Below are 19,936 nucleotides of genomic sequence, written 5' to 3'. Positions count from 1 at the left end.
TTTTAGCCATTCTAATAAGTTTCAGGTGTATTTCATTATTGGTATAACTTATAAATCACTAATGATAAGAAATTTTGAGCATCTTTTCATATGCTTATTTACCATTTGTATATCTTCTTTGGTGAGGTGTCTGTTCAGACCTTTTGCCCATTTTTAATTATTTTATTCTCTTAGTGTTTAGTTTAAGAGTTTTGTATATTTTTAATACAATTCATTAATCAGATATGGTTTACATATATTTTCCCCTGTCTGTGGTTTATCCATTAATTTTCTTAACAGTGTCTTTCACAGAGAAGTTTGTTTTTAATAAAATATGTATTTTCACTTTTATCTTTCATGGTTCTTATTTTTGACATTGTATCTATAAACTGTCACCAAATGTACAATCTCATAGATTTTTCTCCAAAGTTTTCTAGTTTTACATTTTTGCATCTGACATACAGGTTTGTGACCCATATTGAGTCTGTTTTTGTGTGAAAGTTGTAGTGTCTTAAAAGACTGCTCTCTTTCTGTTTAATGGCCTGTACTCCTTTTCAAAGATTAGTTCACTGTGGGGCTCTCTGCTGTTCCATTAATCTATCTATTCTTTCACCAATAGCATGCTGTGTTGATTACTGTAGCTTTACAGTAAGTCTTGAAGTTGGATAGTATCACTTTTTGACTTTGCTCTTATTTAGTATTGTGTTTGCTATTTTAGGTCTTTTGTCTTTCTGCATAAACTTTAGAATCAGTTTGCTGATATCTCCAAAATAGAATATCTGGAATTCATTTGGAATTGTGTTGTATCTATAGATCAACATAGAAATAAATAATATTTTAACCATATTTAGACTTGTAATCCATGAATATGAGCACAGGGATCTACATTTCAAAGTTTTCATCATATTTGAACAACTTTGGCCATTGTTCTTTCAAAATTTTTTACTCCCCACCTTCTTCAGGGACTCCACTTACATGCATATTAGGTCACTACAAGTTGTCCTGCAATTCACACATGCTCTTTTCATTTACAATTTTCATCTCTGTATTTTATTTCTAATAGCTATATTTCAATGTCTTTAAGTTCACCAATCTCTTGTTCTTTCATATTTAATGTGCTGTTATATCCAGAGTATTTTTCATCTCAGTCATTAAACTGTTAGCTCAAGAACTTTACTTTTTATTCATTTTATTTCTTCTGTGACACTACTTAACCTTTTGAGTATTCAGAATAAAATTACATTGTTTAAATGTCCTTACCTATTCATTTTAGCATCTGTTAGATTACAATACCATTAGGTTATTATTGGTTATTTTCCTCATTTTGGGTTGTGTTTCCTGCTTCTTTGTATGCCTGGTAATCTTTGATTGAATTCCAGACATTGTGTGAATTTTAATGTTCGTTACTGGACAATTGTATTCTTACAAGTCTTTTTAGCTTTATTCTGGAATGCATTTAGGTTACCTAGCAGTAATTTGATCCATTTAGTTCTTGCTTTTATGAATATTAGATGAGTCTGGAGAAATCTTTAGCCTAGGGCTAATTATGACCACTCCTGATGTAAGATCATGCTAAGTATTCTATAAATGCCCTGTAAATTATGTGTCTTTCTTGACTGGCTGATAGACATAGGCATTATTTCACAGCTTGTGAGAGAGCCAAAACCTCTTCCCTCTAATATATTTGAATGGTCTCAGATAATTTCTTCACACATATAGGCTGATTAGTATGAACAATTAAGAGGAAACTTCCAGAGATGTTTGAGTTCTTTCTGTGTACAACTCTTTCTGCTGTGGTACTGTCACCTGTGAGTTATTACTGCTTTGATCATCCCAAACTCACAATTCAGGGAATCTACCAGGTTGTGTAGTTCTCTTCTCCCTGCACCATGGCCTAAAAACATTTTATAGGCAGTAAGCTTAGGCGATCTTAGAGCTCAACTTGTTTATTACTTAACTTTCGTAACTATTATGCTTTGTCACCTGGTATCTAGTATCTTAAAACTAATTATTATATATATTTTTGTCAGTTATGCTGACAAATAAATTATGCTTATTTCAGTTGAGAATAAATCTGATTTCTTTCCTCCACATTGGGTTGAAGTATAAAAAAGTAGTGAAACATACTTCTGTTATACATAAGACAATCAAGTTATTTTATGAAGTCTTCTAAAGTACATTTCAGACCAAAAAGCAGCTAACTATTCATGAGGAATTGAGAGGTTAGAGGAGGAGAAAACAGTAGTTTTAGTTTCGTTTTGTTTTTTCTTTAATAAAAAGCTCTTTACTAAACAATTTGCTTGCGTGTTTCTTTAAGGTAAGTACTATATGGATGCTCTTGTGTCTAATTTAATATCATATGGTATAATAAAACCAATATTTACTGATATATAGGTTTCTTTATAGGATTGTTCTTGATTTAAACATCTGCTTAGATATAGAGCCTGAATCAGAGTTAACGTTACACATAAGAACAATAGGTACTCAAAATTAAGATCAGATTTCAGGAGCTAGAAAATAAATCTTTGATTCCATCAAATTGTTTTAAATATATTTAGATAAGACAAAACACCTGATTCTTTAAACAGATATAACATTATGCTTAAAATTCAAGTATACTCTTATCTGAATTTCTTTCTGTTCTTTTCTTAAGAACTGGCCATGATTTAGGCAAGGGTAAAGATTACTAGATTCAAGAGTATTAAACAGAAAAGGAAAGAGGAGAAAAAAGCAGAATAAAAGATTGAGTGCGGTAGAGAATGGGGGAGGAGGAAGAAAGGGATAATTAGGCGTCAAAGACGGATTCGCCTCCTGTACAGTTTTGTCTCCGTGACTACAGCATTCAAAGTTTACTTCTCTGATAGAAAAAGCTTATCCCAGTAGGAAGGCATAGCATTAGGAAATGTCATGCTTAGATTTGTGATATCTTTATAGTGAACTGATTTAAGCATAAGGGAACTCAGTTACTATAGAAAACAAAGACTCTTTAGATAAGGGCTTTGAAATTTTTTTATATCTCCCAGCATTTATGTTTCAGAACTCTAGACTGCCTCATGGAAAGTTTCCATTTCTCAGAATAATGAAGCAGAAACAACTTTGGCCTCAGGCAGATCCAGGAAAATCAAATCCACCCACCACCTAGATCTTCAGATCTACAACAGACAGCAAGCCTCATGCCTGGCAGCTGGTGTGCCTTAAAGGCCTTAAGGGAGCAATTCTCCAACTCTCAGGTAGAAAACTACTGCTCTAGAAGAGTGAGGATAGCTGGGGCTAATCTACGAGTAAAACTGGTTGTTAGACTTTTGCAAACACGTTATGGTGCTATCCTTACAGTGGCAGAAAAAAGAAAGCGAGCAGTTATAGGGTTCACTTGCATTCTTAAGGAGGGAGGCAAGCTCACTTTCGGTGTACTGTCTGACAGTCACGAGAGGTCAGCCCTAACGAGGTGGGTGGGCATATGAAGTAATTTCATTTTGACCTGCTGTTCAGTACGGTAACTGCACACCATATTAACCTTAGAGTCAGTTGCTCGGTCACACTATCCACATATGAAGTGCTCAACAGTTCATGTGGCTAGTGGCTCCCAGGTTGGACTGTACAAATACAAAACATTTCCATCAAAGCAGGAAGTTTATACTGGACAGTACTACTCTACATGTTGTCAAGGGCTGGGTAACGTTCTCATTATATGTCAATATTTCAGTACCTAATTTTTCCATCAAAAAGCTTTTATAAGCAATTTTCGCTCCAATCTTACTGAAATTATGTGCATTAAAATATCAGACTGTAAAGTTTCAAAAGAGGAGAAAAAGTTCTTATGCCCTTTGTAGGAACTCAGCTGCCTGAAATAACCATGTAGACTGCTCAGAGACACTGTTTTGGTGGTGTATGTTCAATATTCCTACCAAGGTGTAAGTTCAATTTAAAAAATTACATGCAGAGTAACTAAAATATCCAGTAAATAGTCCTCAAATATAAATTAGTGTGCACAATCTGGTTCACATTTCAAAATAAAGTAACTTGAAATGTAAAGAAATAATAAAAATATCACGGAAAAAAAACCTAAGAGAGATTAAAACTGATTGTAGTTAAAATTCAGTTAAGCCTCACCAGGCAGTGGCGCAGTGGATAGAGCGTCGGATTGGGATGCAGAGGACCCAGGTTTGAGACCCCGGGGTCACCAGCTTGAGCGCGGGCTCATCTAGTTTGAGCACCAGCTTGGACCCAAGGTCACTGGCTCAAGCAAGGGGTTACTCGGTCTGCTGAAGGCCCGCGGTCAAGGCACATATGAGAAAGCAATCAATAAACAACTAAGGTGTCACAACAAAAAACTAATGATTGATGATTCTCATCTCTCTCCATTCCTGTCTGTTTGTCCCTATCTCTCTCTCTCTCTCTGACTCTCCCTCTGTCTCTGTAAAATTCAGTTAAAAAAAAGAAAATTTAGTGAGCGCTGTGGCCCAGTTGAAAGAAATGTTGAAAGGAATGAGACCAAGAGCAAGCGTTTTGATCTCTCCTATTTGCTACTTGAGCAAGTCACCAAATCTCTGTAATCTTTGATACAGTGGTACCTTGAGATACAAATTTAATTCGTTCTGTAACTGAGCTCGTAAGTCAGTCAACTCATATATCAAACTGCCAATACTGGACCTGAGCGCCAATGCGCCAACTAGTGGCAGCTTCCCGAATCACAACTCATATCTCAAAATTTCGCTTGGATCTCGAACAAAAATACGGACCAAGTCGCAGCTTGTTATCTTAAAAAATTCGTATGTTGGTCTGTTCGTATCTCAAGGTACCACTGTATTTATATCCTGTGAATATGACATGAGAATAATTAATGCAAAGTTTCCAGTTCCTATAATAAAATAAGGGTTTAGTATATGGGTCCCATAATTATTGGTATAAAAATAAACCCAAGAAACCACATTAAGTTGTGTACATTAAATACGCACAGCTTTATGTATGTCAATTATACCTTAATAAAGTGGTTTTAAAAAATAATCATAAGAAACTTTTTAAAAATTTCTTTAAAATATATGATACCTAACAATTATAAATATATTTGATGTCATTAAGTGTTTATCCCAAATTAAAAGTTTAATATACTCACCCTTAGATTTTAAAATAAATATAGATATAAAATTTGCCAGAGAGCAGTATGGTCAAATGTTAGTTTTGATCCCTCCCAGTTCCTATAGTTATCAGTTATATAGTCAGATGATGTTACCCCAGATCCATTCTTGTACTTAAGAAAAAATTATATTATTGAAATTCATTATATTCATGATTTCTTTAGGGAAAAATATACCCACAAAATTATGTGAGCCTTTTTAAGTTACAAAGTCCTTGTGAAATTCTCTTACTTCATTGAATGCCCTGGCTGAATTAAGAAAATCAAAATTTTCTCACATAAGAACCACCGTTTATTATGCATACCATTGCATACTAATTCACTGTCATGTCAGTATTACTATTTTTTAATGTATTTGTGCTTTTTCATAACTTCATGTCTCTTACAAGTTGTGAAATAATTTATGATATGTGTTGTGTAAAGCATGTGTTATATGTTTTTATATATATAGCATATACCTACATATTTATAACATATAATTATATATTATAGTTATATCTATGTCTATATGTATGTCTATATGTATGGTTATATAATATTTTAGTGACATCAGTTGACTCATTTTCAAAAAAAATTCAGTGTGACAGTGTCTCCCTCAAAAAGAGCTGCACATTCTTGAAAAGACCATACCTTTAACCAATGATCCTGTTAATTTTGTTAAATCCAAGGAGAAATTTTGAGAAACTCATATTCTCCTTTAATATATCTCATTGCATCATATATCATCAAAATCACTGGCCTGCTTATTAAATAAGTCATAGTTCCCTTAAAGCAATGAACCTGTATTAGAATAAATATTTTGATTGCTCATAAAAACTTGTCCATTCCTTTGCCCACTCATTTTCTTTCAGAAATTGGGGTTTCTGGTAATGACAAAGATTTATTGCCTCATAGAATATTGTTTATTGCTTTATACAGAAAAGGTCATTATCTTTAGAAAAGGTAATTATTATGAAAATATTACAATTCCTCACTAGTTATTAAAGTAATCTAGAACTGAAGCAAGTATTGCGTTTCAGTCAAACCCCTACAACACAGTAGCTGAAGAGAGCAATGACCTGTTCTATCTCCTAGTTCTGGAGGTCAGATGGACTAGAAAATCCAAGATGGCCTCTTTTGTGTATTTGGTGACTGGGGGCCAGATGGAGTGTTTCATTGTGCTCCACACTGGCTTCCTTACATGGGGGGTTCAGGGCAGTGATCAGAGAGAGGGTGAGGATAAAAAATGAAAGGTCTTTTGAAGCTTACTCTCTGGAGGTCATGCTATGTCGCTTTCACCACATTCTATTCATCGCAGTGCAAGTCTAGCTAGGATCTAAGGAGGTGGAGCAAGAGATGCCACTTCATTATTGGGGGAATGAGTAATGTCACCTTGCAAAGAGAGGTATACACTGGGATGGGAAGAATTTGTAGCCCTGCAATAATTTAACTCATGCTGAGTCTTCTTTTTCTTTATCTTTGCATTATTTTTCTGACAAAACTGTGTAACAGCAGGATAAGACATCATTTGCATCTGTCTGACTTGAACAACATAAACACAAAAGGAAAATTGCGCAAAAATATTTGCGGTCTGCATCAATTTTTCCAAGGGCCTTTCTTAATCTTCTGATATTCAAATCATTAACTTTTGAAGATTGAAGTAAATTTGCATTTAACTGGCTAGGTGTATATAATGTTGACTACATCTGACACCCAAATATGAACTAACCTACAAATGACCTAACACAGTGAGTGAGGGGGTTGTCTATGCTAGTGTTCAGTGGAAATGATAGCTGAGAGATGCCTGATTTTATAAGTAATTTATTATTGACTGTTTTGCTACTAAGAGTTTCATGTCCCTACAAAATCTTATAATTGCAGACTGGAATCATATCTCGTCAGTAAGGACCCACTCTCATTCAAAATACTTTTTTTTTACTACTTATTTTGTATTAAACATTGTACTAGTTCCAGATATAAATACACAGGACCATCCTATGCATGTCAAACACAAGGTGTTTTATACAGAATTTTCTTACATGGGTATTGGAAGGGCTGTGGGAACAGAGGAGAGGTTAGCCAAAGATTAATAACTGCAGAAAAACACTGCTACCTCTGAGCTAAGAGAAGCAAAGGCATAAATGTTTCCCAGAGCTCTGTGCCCCAGGATCCCCAGCTGGAGCTAAGCTGCGCTGAGCGCATGTGCAGAAACCTACCGCCCCCCAGGCACTCCCACCATTGTAGCCTCCCCACTCCCCACACTGCCCTTGCTCTCTTAACTGGAAAGGCCAAGAACTGAGTAGCTAGCTTCTTCTCGTTTTTACTTCCCATTAGCTGAACCCAACAGGAACTGGAGGTTCTAGTGCAGCCAACGGAACCATCACAAACTGGGGCTATCTTTTTCGAACAAGACCATGAACCAAAATTGACCAATGAATAACACTAGTAAAACATCACTCACGAGAAACACTTGTGAACCCTTAACTGCTACCCCTTAAAACCTCACCCCAAATTCCAAATCAGGGAGAAGATTTGAGCTTTGCCTCGTGTCTCCTTGCTGGTCCACCCCATGATAAAAGCTTTTTCCATTTCTCAAAAGCAGGTGCCACAGTATTGGTTTCTATGCATATTGAGCAGCAGCCCCTCTCAATCTGAAAGTAACTTCTGTTGTAATGAGCACTGTGATAGGATAAAAATGAGGTGGACCCAGACTAATTCTGGGAAAGAAGCATAACACCTTGGGAGATCACAGGAGGTAAGCTATAAACTGGAATTTAAATGATAGACAGAATCTAATCACTATCTGGGCAGGAGAAAGGATTTCCAGGTAAGAGAAAATGACATTTTGGGTGCTTGTTTTGTTTTATTTTGTTTTGAGGATAGCCAAAAATGTAAATTTGAAAGATAGTTGTTTTTTTTATGCATAGCTTCAAAGTGCTTACTTTAATACGAAGTATTAATATTTTTTATTAATAGGAATAAAAAATATATTGACAAGAAATTGAAGTTAGATTTGAGTTTCTTCAAAAGTGGCATCTCGACTGGATAAAGAAGATGTGGCACATATACACTATGGAATACTACTCAGCCATAAGAAATGATGACATCAGAACATTTACAGCAAAATGGTGGGATCTTGATAACATGATACGAAGAGAAATAAGTAAATCAGAAAAAAACAGGAACTGTATTATTCCATACGTAGGTGGGACATAATAGTGAAACTAAGAGACATTTATAAGAGTGTGGTGGTTACGGGGGGGAGGGGGGAATGGGAGAGGGATAGGGGGTGGGGAGGGGCACAAAGAAAACAAGATAGAAGGTGACAAGGACAATCTGACTTTGGGTGGTGGGTATGCAACATAATTGAACGACAAGATAACCTGGACTTGTTATCTTTGAATATATGTATCCTGATTTATTGATGTCACCCCATTAAAAAAATAAAATTATATAAAAAAAAAAAAAGTGGCATCTCTTTTCAAATACATCAATAAAGACGCTTCCCATGTTGTCACATGAATTTTATTTCTCAATACTCTAAGAGATCGCTGACTTACTTCTCTGTCCTCCCTACCTTTTAAGAAAGTTTACCTGAAGCAACAGAGGAATTGTCTCAGTGGGAAGAGGCTGTGAAATTCCACTGAGATTGCATTTTGCAGAAGCATAACAAACTTGTGGTAGAACTAACTACCTTTCATGTGAAGAATACACCAGAACATTTGGCATTCACTTTCTCTTTCTCAAATTGCTTCTAAAAGCATTATTCTGTCCAACATGACAGAAATCCTTCAGGTCACTGAATTAGGGCTAAAAACCACCATCAGATTTAGACACCAGGAGAAATGACCTTGAGTCCAGTCTTGGCTTGGAAACATTATCTATAAAATAAGAAGATCTGAATAGATGATCTCAAATGCTCCTTTCAGCTCTGATAAGGCCAAATGTTATGAAAATGCTTTAAAAGATGTTTGAGTCAGAGTGTGCAGGAAAAGGCATTACAAAATTTGCCTTTAGTTTATTGGAAATATTTAAAGTGTTAGTGCTGTCCTCTGCATTTTTATATCTCTTTTCTTATTTCATATTTCCTTTTAAAAATTTGTTATTGAATTTTTTGGGTTGACATTGGTTAATAAAATTATATCTGTATCAAGTGTACAATTCTCTAACACATCATCTGTATATTGTATTTAGCGTTCATCACCCCAAGTCAAGTCTCCTTCCATCACCATTTACCCCCCTTTATCCTCTATCCCTCCTTCCCCCACCCCCTTTTCCCTCTCCTAATCCCCATACTGTTGTCTGTGTCTATGAAACTAGAAAAATATTAGAGGGGACACACTTTGTATAAATTAGACTTATGGGTCTTAGAGAACTGTATGGTTAAATAGTTGTCAGAAATGTTCACCTTCGATCATTTTAGAACTTTTGTGCAGAACTATCTTGAAGAACTACTTTATTCTATTCCCCTGCTCTTTGTGGCAAATGGATCTGGCGGCAAGGCAGTGGATTTTCATCTCACTGACTGAAATCAGTATCTGCACCATTGTATCTGTAGGATGTGAGATCAATGTTAAACTAAAAATAAAAGGCCAGAGTGCAAGGCAATAAGCATTTATGAGATTCTAAAAGGAATAGCTATTTGGGAGGCACTGACTGAGGCCAAAACACAAATCGTGTGCCAATCATGAGGTGAAAACGAGTGGTATATATGAGAACAGGAAAGAGAGCAATTACATGAACAGAGGAAGAAATTGCTCTGTAGGTGCTGATAAGCTAACAGAGTGATGCTAATTCTAAAGAATACCTTTAATTCCCACTTCAGTGATCATATTTGCTTTCTCTTGATCTTTGCTAGCAGTAGTTTGAATACAGTACTGCTTTAGACCCAGTCCAAAGGTTATCTTTGGCTAGTTTTAATGTTCCAAAGGTCTAAGACATGCAAGGCAGTTCCTCTGGAAAGCATTTTATTTTATTTTATTATTTTATTTTATTATTTTATTTTATTTTGCGAGACAGAGAAAGAGAGAGAGAGAGAGAGAGAGAGAGAGATGAGAAGCATCAACTTGTAGTTGCAGCACCTTAGTTGTTCATTGATTGCTTTCTCACATATGCCTTGACTGGGGGGTTCCAGCTGAGTCAGTGACCCCTTGCTTAAGCCAGTGACCTTGGGCTTCAAGCCAATGACCTTTGGCATCAAGCCAGAGACCATGGGGTCGTGTCTATGAACCCACAAACAAGCCAGCAACCCTGCACTCAGACTGGTTAGCCTGCACTCAAGTGGCAACCTCCTGGTTTTGAACATGGATGGGTCCTCAGCATCCCAGGTCAATGATCCATCCACTGCACCACCGCCTGGTCAGGTGCTCCAACTCCATTTTAAAGTGTTTCCATTTATATCATTTTACACAAATAAAATAACTACTCTGATCTCTGATTTTTTTTATCAGCTACAGGAAATGGGATTAATCATAATCTTTGATTTATAATTTATATCACCACAAGTTCACACATGACTCTCTTAATTTCATTTTTATTTTTAGTCTATTTCTTAATTTTGAAAAAAAAATGAATATAAGATCATTGGTATAAGAAATATCCATGAGCTAGCCCTAGTTTTACTTGTTTCTGAATATATAAAAAGAGTCATACTGCATGTCATCTTGCTTCTTATTTTTCATTGAAGAGGATGTTATTAAGAATAATCTATGTCATCCTGTAGCTCTCGGATAATGTAGTTCATTCATTTTCATTGCTACCTATTGTGTGAATATACGACAATTTGTTAAAAATTAATTAAGTCATCTCTGGATTTTTAAAATTACAAACATTATTACTATGAATCATCTTCTTTATGTCTCCGGGTACAAGGTGTAAAATTCCTACTAGATATGTAACTAGGGATGACATTTCTGGGTAAATAAGTATTAAATTCATAAGTTAATGTAAAACTAGTTTTCAACATTGTCACACCAACTTAAATTGCTGTCAGTGATGAATAATAAATTCCTTTGATCCATATTCTCTCACACACTGGGTATTTTCTGCCAGTTGAATGAGCAAAACATAGTAGGTCATTCTGCATGTTTCTGATTACAGTGAACTTAAATTTTTCTTTGAATCTTTACTTCTTGAACATACATGCTACCTTTTTGAGGAAATGCTAGTTCATATTTTTATCCATATATTTCTTTGGCATCATCTGCAGGCTTTCTATCTTATTTTGCTGGTCAATTTATATACCCCTTCACCAGTGGCACACTGTATTAATTACCACAGTTTTTAAAATCTTAATCTCTAAATAGGAAGTTTCCCCTCGTTATCCATCTTTTTGTTCAGACATGCCTTGTCTTTTAGGACCAATGAACTTCCATATATACTTTAGAATCAGCTTGTCAAATTTTATGGAAAACTCTTCTAGATTTTCATTGAAGAAGTTTCAAGTCTATAAATCAATTTAGAGAGAATGGATATTCTTAGAAAATGAGCTTCCCTCATAAGCATGGCATACATATCCATTTATTAAAGTTTTATTTAATGTCCGTCAGCAAGTTTTAGAAACATCCATGCACAGGGATCACAAAACTTTCATTAGATTTATTTCTAGATCCACTATAATTTTAGTTATAAATTATATATTTTAAACATACATATACACATATGCGTGTCTTCTAATTGGTGGTGGTGCACTAAAAAACTACTCACTTATGTGTATTGATCCTACATCCAACCCATAGCTGAGCTTCTTACATGAACCGTTATTTTTCCATCTATGAAATATCAACGTACCTGGTTCTTATGCATCTCTATATGGGAAAATTGCTGACAACATACATTTTTAACAAGCACATCTAAAATATTACTTCTCATGACTTTGTTAGGAAGACAGTAAATAAGGGACAGGGACAAAGAAACGATGATAGAGAAAGAACTCTGTTATTTTGGTTTAATTTTTTTGTTATATTTTTGCATAGTTAGTTGCATAGTGATTGTGCTCTGTTGGGTTAATGAAATACCAAGTAAATAATTACATAACATTTATTTTAAAGCCAGGAAAAACAAAGGCCATATTCAAGAACTGCAGTCACATTACAATGCTTTCTCATTGTTAAATATGTTATGTAGAGAAATAATATAAGATTGTTAGAGTTTACTTTTCTATACAGAAAAAAAAACACATGTGTTGTTATTTTATACTTTGACTATCTCTATAGTATACATTGTGAAAATGAAATTTCTTTTCTTAGGATTTCTACATTATTTATTTCAACTCATGACATGAGCAGCTACATAAGAAATTAGGACAGAAGGACTAACTATTAATGACAAGTGTTCTTTTGCCCAGAGTGTCCTTTGAGAACAGATCCTTATAGAACCAGTGCTGTGGGAGTGAGAGAGAGCTGATCAGAAGCTTGAAATCTTGGCCATTTCTTCATAAGAACCACTTCTAACAAGAAGTTTTTAACAGACACAGGAAGAAAAACCCATTTCTAGGGAAAAGGCATAAAAATGAGTAGGAGCAGGTGAGGGTCCAAAATAGATCAATATTTTAGAAAATGATTTCAATCCTTACGGCGAAGTGGATGAAGGACTACAACCGTAAACAAGGAACTCACCCGTGACTAAGAATGGCTCTTTGTAAGAGAAGCCTAGTCCCAGGTCTGCCATGCTATATAGCCCTGGGAGTGCCACTGACATTAAACTTTTTATTAGTGTTATTATTATTATTATTATTATTATTATTATTATTATTGAGAGAGACAGAGACACAGAGAGAGACAGATAGGGACAGACAGACAGGAAGGGGGAGAGATGAGAAGTATCAGTTCTTTGTTGCAGCACCTTCGTTGTTCATAAATGTTTACATAAATGTTATGTAATATGATTGCTTTCTCATATGTGGCTTGGCTGGGGGGCTGCAGCCGAGCCAGTGACCCCTTGCTCAAGCCAGCGACGTTAGGCTTCAAGGGAGTGACTTTTGGGCTCATGCCAGCGACCATGGGGTCATGTCTACGATCCAACGCTCAGGCTGGCGACCCCACACTCAAGCTGGTGAGCCCACGCTCAAGCTGGACAAGCCTGTGCTCAAGCCAGTGACCTCGGAATTTCAAACTTGGGTCCTCTGCATCCCAGGCCAACATTCTATCCATTGCATCACCACCTGGTCACGCAACATTGTACTCTATTTGACTGGTGGCCCTAAAGTTGTAAAAGTGCAGTGGCCTACAGAGCATCCTGTCAAGTTTTATAAATGTGTCTTACATCCATTAGATTTCTTTCTTTCCTTTCTTCCTTCTTCCTTCTTCTTTTCTTCAATTTTCCTTTCTTTTTTTTCTTCTTTTCTTCTTTTCTCCCTCATTCCTTCCCTCCCTACCCTTCCTTCTTCTCATCTTCCTATTTATGATGAGTTTAAGACTCTTCAAATCCTGATTTAAACTTGAGGAATAAGGTGTAAATAGTTTTAGACTTTGGTGTGGAACACTAACTCGTTATTCACCTTGACTCTGGGTGTTAAAACAGTAATTTATGATGATATCACCTTAATTGAGTGTATTCATCTTTCACTATCTCAAATACATAAGTGTTAAACATTCAAATTTTTAATATCAGTTTACAATATATTTTATACCCAATATTAAGACAGATTTTTAAATTTTAAATAGTTTATATTATTAAAATACAGTGTCCTGAAATACTACTTATGAATGTGCTTATAAGTCACACATTTAGAAAACTTTGTGAACAAATACGCATGAAGACCATGCTTAAATACTTTCTAAGCTGTGGAAAAACACCTATAATAAAGTACTTACATGACCTCTCATTTAGATAGCTTTGCTTTAATAGGCTGAGAATGACTTGTATATTTGAAATTGTTCCTACATATGCATTAATGGTAAAGCTTCATAGCAAAGAAGCTTCATCTTTTATGATGTATAAATAGTCAAGTCAGGTAACTTAAAGATGAACCAGTGAAAATTTATTCTAAGTAACTAAATTTAGTATTTATTTATCACTAAATTTATTTGTCACAAATAGACTCTTTTTTTCTATCACTATCCATTTTCAATCCCTATCCTCAAATGAGAATTATTTCTTGAAGGCAAATAATAACAATTCTTGGTAAATTAAACACCACACAAAAAATAGAAAATATTTTGCTTATAGAGGTAAAATTCTATCCATTACATTCAACAAGAATAATTCTATCATTTCAAAAATGTGTGAAAATATCAATAGTAAAGCACATTTATATCTAAATGTTGTCTTTCCTTCTACTCTTAAATTTTTATTCCAAGCATCAGAGTTAATGATTTTTTAAAATCCATGTCTATGTAAAATCAATAAAGTACAACTCTTTCCTACGCATAAGCATCTATTTTTAAAAACTTAATATATGGTTTGGGTACCATATAAAACTTTCAAAATTCATCTTTTCTCTCCTCTTTTGCCTTTTCTTGAATTAGCAAAGTATAAATAATCGTATTGGTGATAGTCAGTGAAATCATAGAACATGTTCAAGAATAAAAGTTGTGGTCCTGGCTGGTTGGCTCAGTGGTTGAGCATTGGCCTGGGGTGTGGAAGTCCCAGGTTCGATTCTCGGCCAGGGTACAGGGGAGAAGCGCCCATCTGCTTCTCCACCCTTCCCATCTCCTTCCTCTCTGTCTCTCTCTTCCTCTCCTGTAGCCAGGGCTCCATTGGAGCAAAGTTGGCCCTGGCGCTAAGCATGGCTCCACGGCCTTCGCCTCAGGTGCTAGAATGGCTCCACTCGCAACAATGCCCCAGATGGGCAGAGCATTGCCCCCTGGTGGGCATGCCGGGTGGACCCCGGTCAGGCACATGTGGCAGTCTAACTGCCTCCCTGCTTCTAACTTCGGGAAAATACAAAAAGAATGAAAGTTGTGACATTATGGCTTTATAATTTTAAAAGATACTTTCTATTTTAAAGAAATACTGTAAATTAAGCAGTACTCCACACAGGAAGTATGAGTTAAAAGTATTGCTGATTTAGAAGATACTGTTGGATGTACAGGTTGACCGAATGATTTTAACTTTCAAATGAATGGAAATAAAGCTTATTGCTGTAGATAAAACAAACTATCAAAATTTAAATTCTCATAAAGGCAGAATTAAATTATTTACTTTATTTCCTACCTGAACAGCAACAATAAAAATATAGAGTTTGGTACCTTTTCCCATCTCCCCAAGAGAGAAGTTTTTTGTGACTAACTCTAGCCGGTAGCATTTAATTTGGATAAACGAATAGGAAAGGAAAGAGCCAGAGAAAAGCCCATGTTGCCTTTCATATAATTATCTTTATAAGTTCAATAAATATGTGCTATTTAAAACTTTATTAATCAAGATTATTAAGTCTTAAAGGTAATTCCAATATAAATTAGAGTCTCTAACAAATAATTGGATTGCCTGTGGCTGACCTCAAGAGGTTTGATTTCGTTGTGAAACACATTTACCAGGCATCGGTTATTCCATTTCTGGGACTTCACAGAGATGTTTGTCGACCTGAGCTAAGTTAGAGCCAACAAGCCTTAAAGCCTCTTTCAGATCCAAGTTTCTAGACTTTTATGGTATGAATAAAAGTTTATCTTTACAAGTATATATGGTCTTGATTATTTTGGAAAAAAAAAATGATGAGAAATTATCTTACAGGAAATAACACAGGTTACTCTGGGGTGAGAGTTAATTTATTTTACATTGCTCCTAGTTTTATCTGATCTTACTTTAATTTAAAATTAACTTATCTATTTGAACATGCGGTGCCCAGTGAAATAGAAACATTACCTACGTAAGCACCAGATTTGCTAAACCCCAACCCAGGATTTTCTTTAAAGACGCCTGACATTTCTGAAGACTGCTCACCAGGAGGCATTCTGGCCCACAGAAAGTCCACGTCCTGAACGATTGCCTGGCATCATACACACACCAAGTTAAGGCATTATGTAGTCTCTTCACATCCAGCATGCTCCCTGTTAAATTTTAAGAACCTCATATTACAACATAACAACTCAGGGATATCAATTCAAGGAAACTTAATTCCTTCAAAAGAAAAGTGAATAAATCTTTAGTAGCTGAAATCTTTTAAGTGATTTTTTTTACAGTCATTACATTAACAAAGGTACTTAGTGAAAAAGTGTAATTTCACTAAAAAGTTTACAGTGAATAACAGCAGTCTCTTACGTGAAGCATCTCCGTTATTTATAAACTGTGTGATGTAGGCCAACTCATCTGATGTATTTCTGCTCCCCTTTCTCCATCTATAAAATGGAGATGTTAAAAAGTCCCTACATCATAGGGTTTTATGAACAGATATGTATAAATAACGTGCACAATGCCTGAAACGTGAGAATCGCAAAATAAATGTTAGTCATCAATATTATTCTCCCAGCTTCCCTGTCCTAATTCTCATTGCAGCCCCCTCATTCCTCTCCCTGGCACTTACCTTCATGTTTTAAAAAATGACATATGTTTGTACATTATTTATTTCCTTTTGACTCCGATAGATAACAATTTCATGCTTCTTTGCCATCTTTCAATGCCTCTCAAATTACCTATATAAAGTTGCTATTTCCTAGTTTTGGTTAAATCAGGACTCATCCGTGTTTACATTTTCCTCATAGCATTGAAGAACTTCAGACACAGCAACAGCGTAGTCAACAACAGTGATATAAACACGGAGAGGCTCTATTTCCATGTAACAGTATTTGGAGGCAGACGGTGGCTGTTCTTCCCTGCTCTCCTCAGTATTTGGCTCTGTATTCTTACACTTGTCAAATCACACTGCACGTGGCTGGCTCAGCCCCGGGCAACAGGACCACCTTCACAGGAGGGAAACGGGCTCGCCAGGGTCACAGAGTCCCTTTCATCTCTTGTGGACTGCTCTTATTAGGAAGAGAAATAACTTTCTAAGAAGTGACCCAGTACAAATTCCCTTGCATCTCAATGACCATCATTGAATCCTATGGCAACTCCTAACTCCAAGGCTGGCAGGGGCAAGTAGGATCTCACACAAAAGAATAGCATTGTTCTAAGTCTAGTGGGTGCTCCAGCTTTCATGGTAGGCGGTAGCGGAGCAACCAAAGTATAAATAAAAGGATAGATTTAACTATAGTAAGTTGTTTTATAAAGACTTATTCTGCCAAACTTAGTGAAAATCTGACATAAAGTACTTGGTAAGTAATTATTATTATATGCTTTAACTTGCTGTAACTCTGCTTTATAAATTTTATAAAGTAAAGTTACTTCCCTACTTTCTAAATCACCATTACTGTGGAACCGGTGGGCTGTTAGAAAATTTTACTACTAACAGAGATACAAAAGTGGGCGGTAGGTATAAAAAGGTTGACCACCCCTGGTTTAGAGCAAAGGGTCCCACACTCTCTTATTTCACAGAGCCAGGTGTTTCTGGGTTATTTTCAACATGGTCCTAGGCAAAAGAAATACCAGGTAGTCCCCCTTTAATTGTTTGGAACCAAACAATGTACTCTGTATTTCTATCCTTAATAACTTAATAGCTACGGGTAAATACTATATATCAGTGATCCCCAACCCCCAGGCCGCAGACCGGTACCGGTCCGTGGGCCATTTGGTACCAGTCTGCAGAGAAAGAATAAATAACTTACATTATTTCCATTTTATTTATATTTAAATCTGAACAATGTTTTATTTTTTAAAAAATGACCAGATTCCCTCTGTTACATCCATCTAAGACTCACTCTTGACGCTTGTCTCGGTCACGTGAAAATATTTTCTGACATTAAACCGGTCCGTGGCCCAAAAAAGGTTGGGGACCACTGCTATATATCAATTATTAATATAATGATAATAATTTTTAATAAAAACAAGTGTGTGCCTGTTGGGCACTGTACAGCTTCTCAAATTTGAAAATCAGATTAGACACCAATGCCCTCATTCCCTTTTCCACACTGATTTCTATGTATCACAGAAATCATGGAAAACCCTGCTTCACAAAAATATGACATCCTCGGAAGGAAGGTAGGCAGAACAAAAGGCGAAATCAGGAACTGTCTTGAGCTCACTCAAGAAACTAAATTTCTGATACCTAAAAGAGGAGTGACCCCTATATGTGCAGAGTGGAGGAAGATTTCCTTTGTTAGCAAGGCTCCATTAACAGAATTTCAGCCTTTTTTCCTCTTTGCTCAGTACTTGACCCCCAGCTCCAGAGGTACTGGAATCCCGGAGCACTGAGCTTGGCATTCCTCTGGGGCTAATGGTTTGACTGCTCACCCACATAAGGTTCTGGGTTCAGAATTACTTTGCTTTCCTAATTAGTTACCATTTCTCAGTTGCCTTTTGATTCCCAATAAAGCTATTGATATCTTAATCAACAGTGGACTCTCAGAACTCTTTTTGTTTTCCATATGTGCTGATTATTTTTCTTTTTTATTTTTCTTTTATTAATTTTAGAGAGAAAGGAGGGGAAAGAGAGAGAGAGAGAGAAAAAAACATCAATTTGTTGTTCTACTTATTTATGCATTCATGGGTTAATTCCTGCATGTGCCCTGACCAGGGATGGGACCTGCAACACTGGTGTATGGGGACAATGCTCTAATCAACTGACCTTACTGGCCAGGGCTAGGTTTTAAAATCTAAAACATTCTCTCTCTCTCTCTCTCTCTCTCTCTCTCTCTTACACACACACACACACACACACACACACACAAATGCACAGCTGTTTTGCAAAATTTCCCACTTAAAGTAGGGCTGCTGCCATGTATGAAATAGTACCTGGTACTTTACTTAGTTCCTTCAATATTCTGTATATTTTTGCCTCCAGTGCATATTAGCACTTTTCATACTGATTCATCTCCTGCTTGAGGTTAGAAATTTTTAAAGGCAGAAATCATGATTTTCCTTAGTAATTAAAACTGAAACATCTGTATATTACTAAAACTGTAATCAACCCTTAAGAAATACATGCAAAAATACTTTTTTAAAAATAAAGTATCGCCCTGGCCGGTTGGCTCAGCAGTAGAGCGTCGGCCTAGCGTGCGGAGGACCCGGGTTCGATTCCCGGCCAGGGCACACAGGAGAAGCGCCCATTTGCTTCTCCACCCCTCCGCCGCGCTTTCCTCTCTGTCTCTCTCTTCCCCTCCCGCAGCCAAAGGCTCCATTGGAGCAAAGATGGCCCGGGTGCTGGGGATGGCTCTGTGGCCTCTTCCTCAGGCGCTAGAGTGGCTCTGGTTGCAATATGGCGACGCCCAGGATGGGCAGAGCATCGCCCCCTGGTGGGCAGAGCGTCGCCCCCTGGTGGGCGTGCCGGGTGGATCCCAGTCGGGCGCATGCGGGAGTCTGTCTTGACTGTCTCTCCCTGTTTCCAGCTTCAGAAAAAATGAAAAAAATAAATAAATTAAAAAAATAAAAATAAAGTATCCTTGGGCCTGACCTGTGGTGGCGCAGTGGATAAAGCGTCGACCTGGAATGCTGAGGTCGCCAGTTCAAAACCCTGGGCTTGCCTGGTCAAGGCACATATGGGAGTTGATGCTTCCTGCTCCTCCCCGTGTTCTCTCTCTATCTCTCCCTCTCTCTCTCTAATAAAAATGAATAAATAAAATCTAAAAAAAAAAAAAGTAAATAAATTAAAATAAAAAAATAAAGTATCCTGGTTGTAAACAAAAGAAACTTATATTGGTCACCGTAAGCAAGAATGAAACACAGTGGAAAGATAAGGCCAATTCACAGAATTATTAAGGACTTGGGTGAGAAATTACACAGAAGCAAAGCAGCCCTGAGGAGCCAAGAGCTGGGACCAAGCTGTCCCTGTCTTTGACTAACCAGCACCTGGCCTGAGTAGACAGCAAGTAAACA

At 36.5% G+C, this 19,936-nt stretch overlaps 1 protein-coding gene across 1 annotated transcript in view; it reads right to left on the bottom strand.

The window, feature by feature from the left end:
• CNTNAP4 (contactin associated protein family member 4) overlaps window positions 1-16,562 on the bottom strand; it is a 313,756-nt gene extending 297,194 nt beyond the window's left edge. The window contains exon 1 of the mRNA XM_066349003.1: window positions 16,551-16,562. The gene's annotated coding sequence lies outside the window, so the exon portion shown is untranslated. The remainder of the gene's footprint in view (window positions 1-16,550) is intronic.
• Between the last annotated feature and the right edge of the window lie 3,374 nt (window positions 16,563-19,936).

This window comes from Saccopteryx leptura, chromosome 9 (assembly GCF_036850995.1).
Source record: "Saccopteryx leptura isolate mSacLep1 chromosome 9, mSacLep1_pri_phased_curated, whole genome shotgun sequence".
Lineage (NCBI taxonomy): Eukaryota > Metazoa > Chordata > Mammalia > Chiroptera > Emballonuridae > Saccopteryx > Saccopteryx leptura.
The sequence above is the reverse complement of the archived record's forward strand: the minus strand, read 5'-3'. Positions and strand labels throughout refer to the sequence as shown.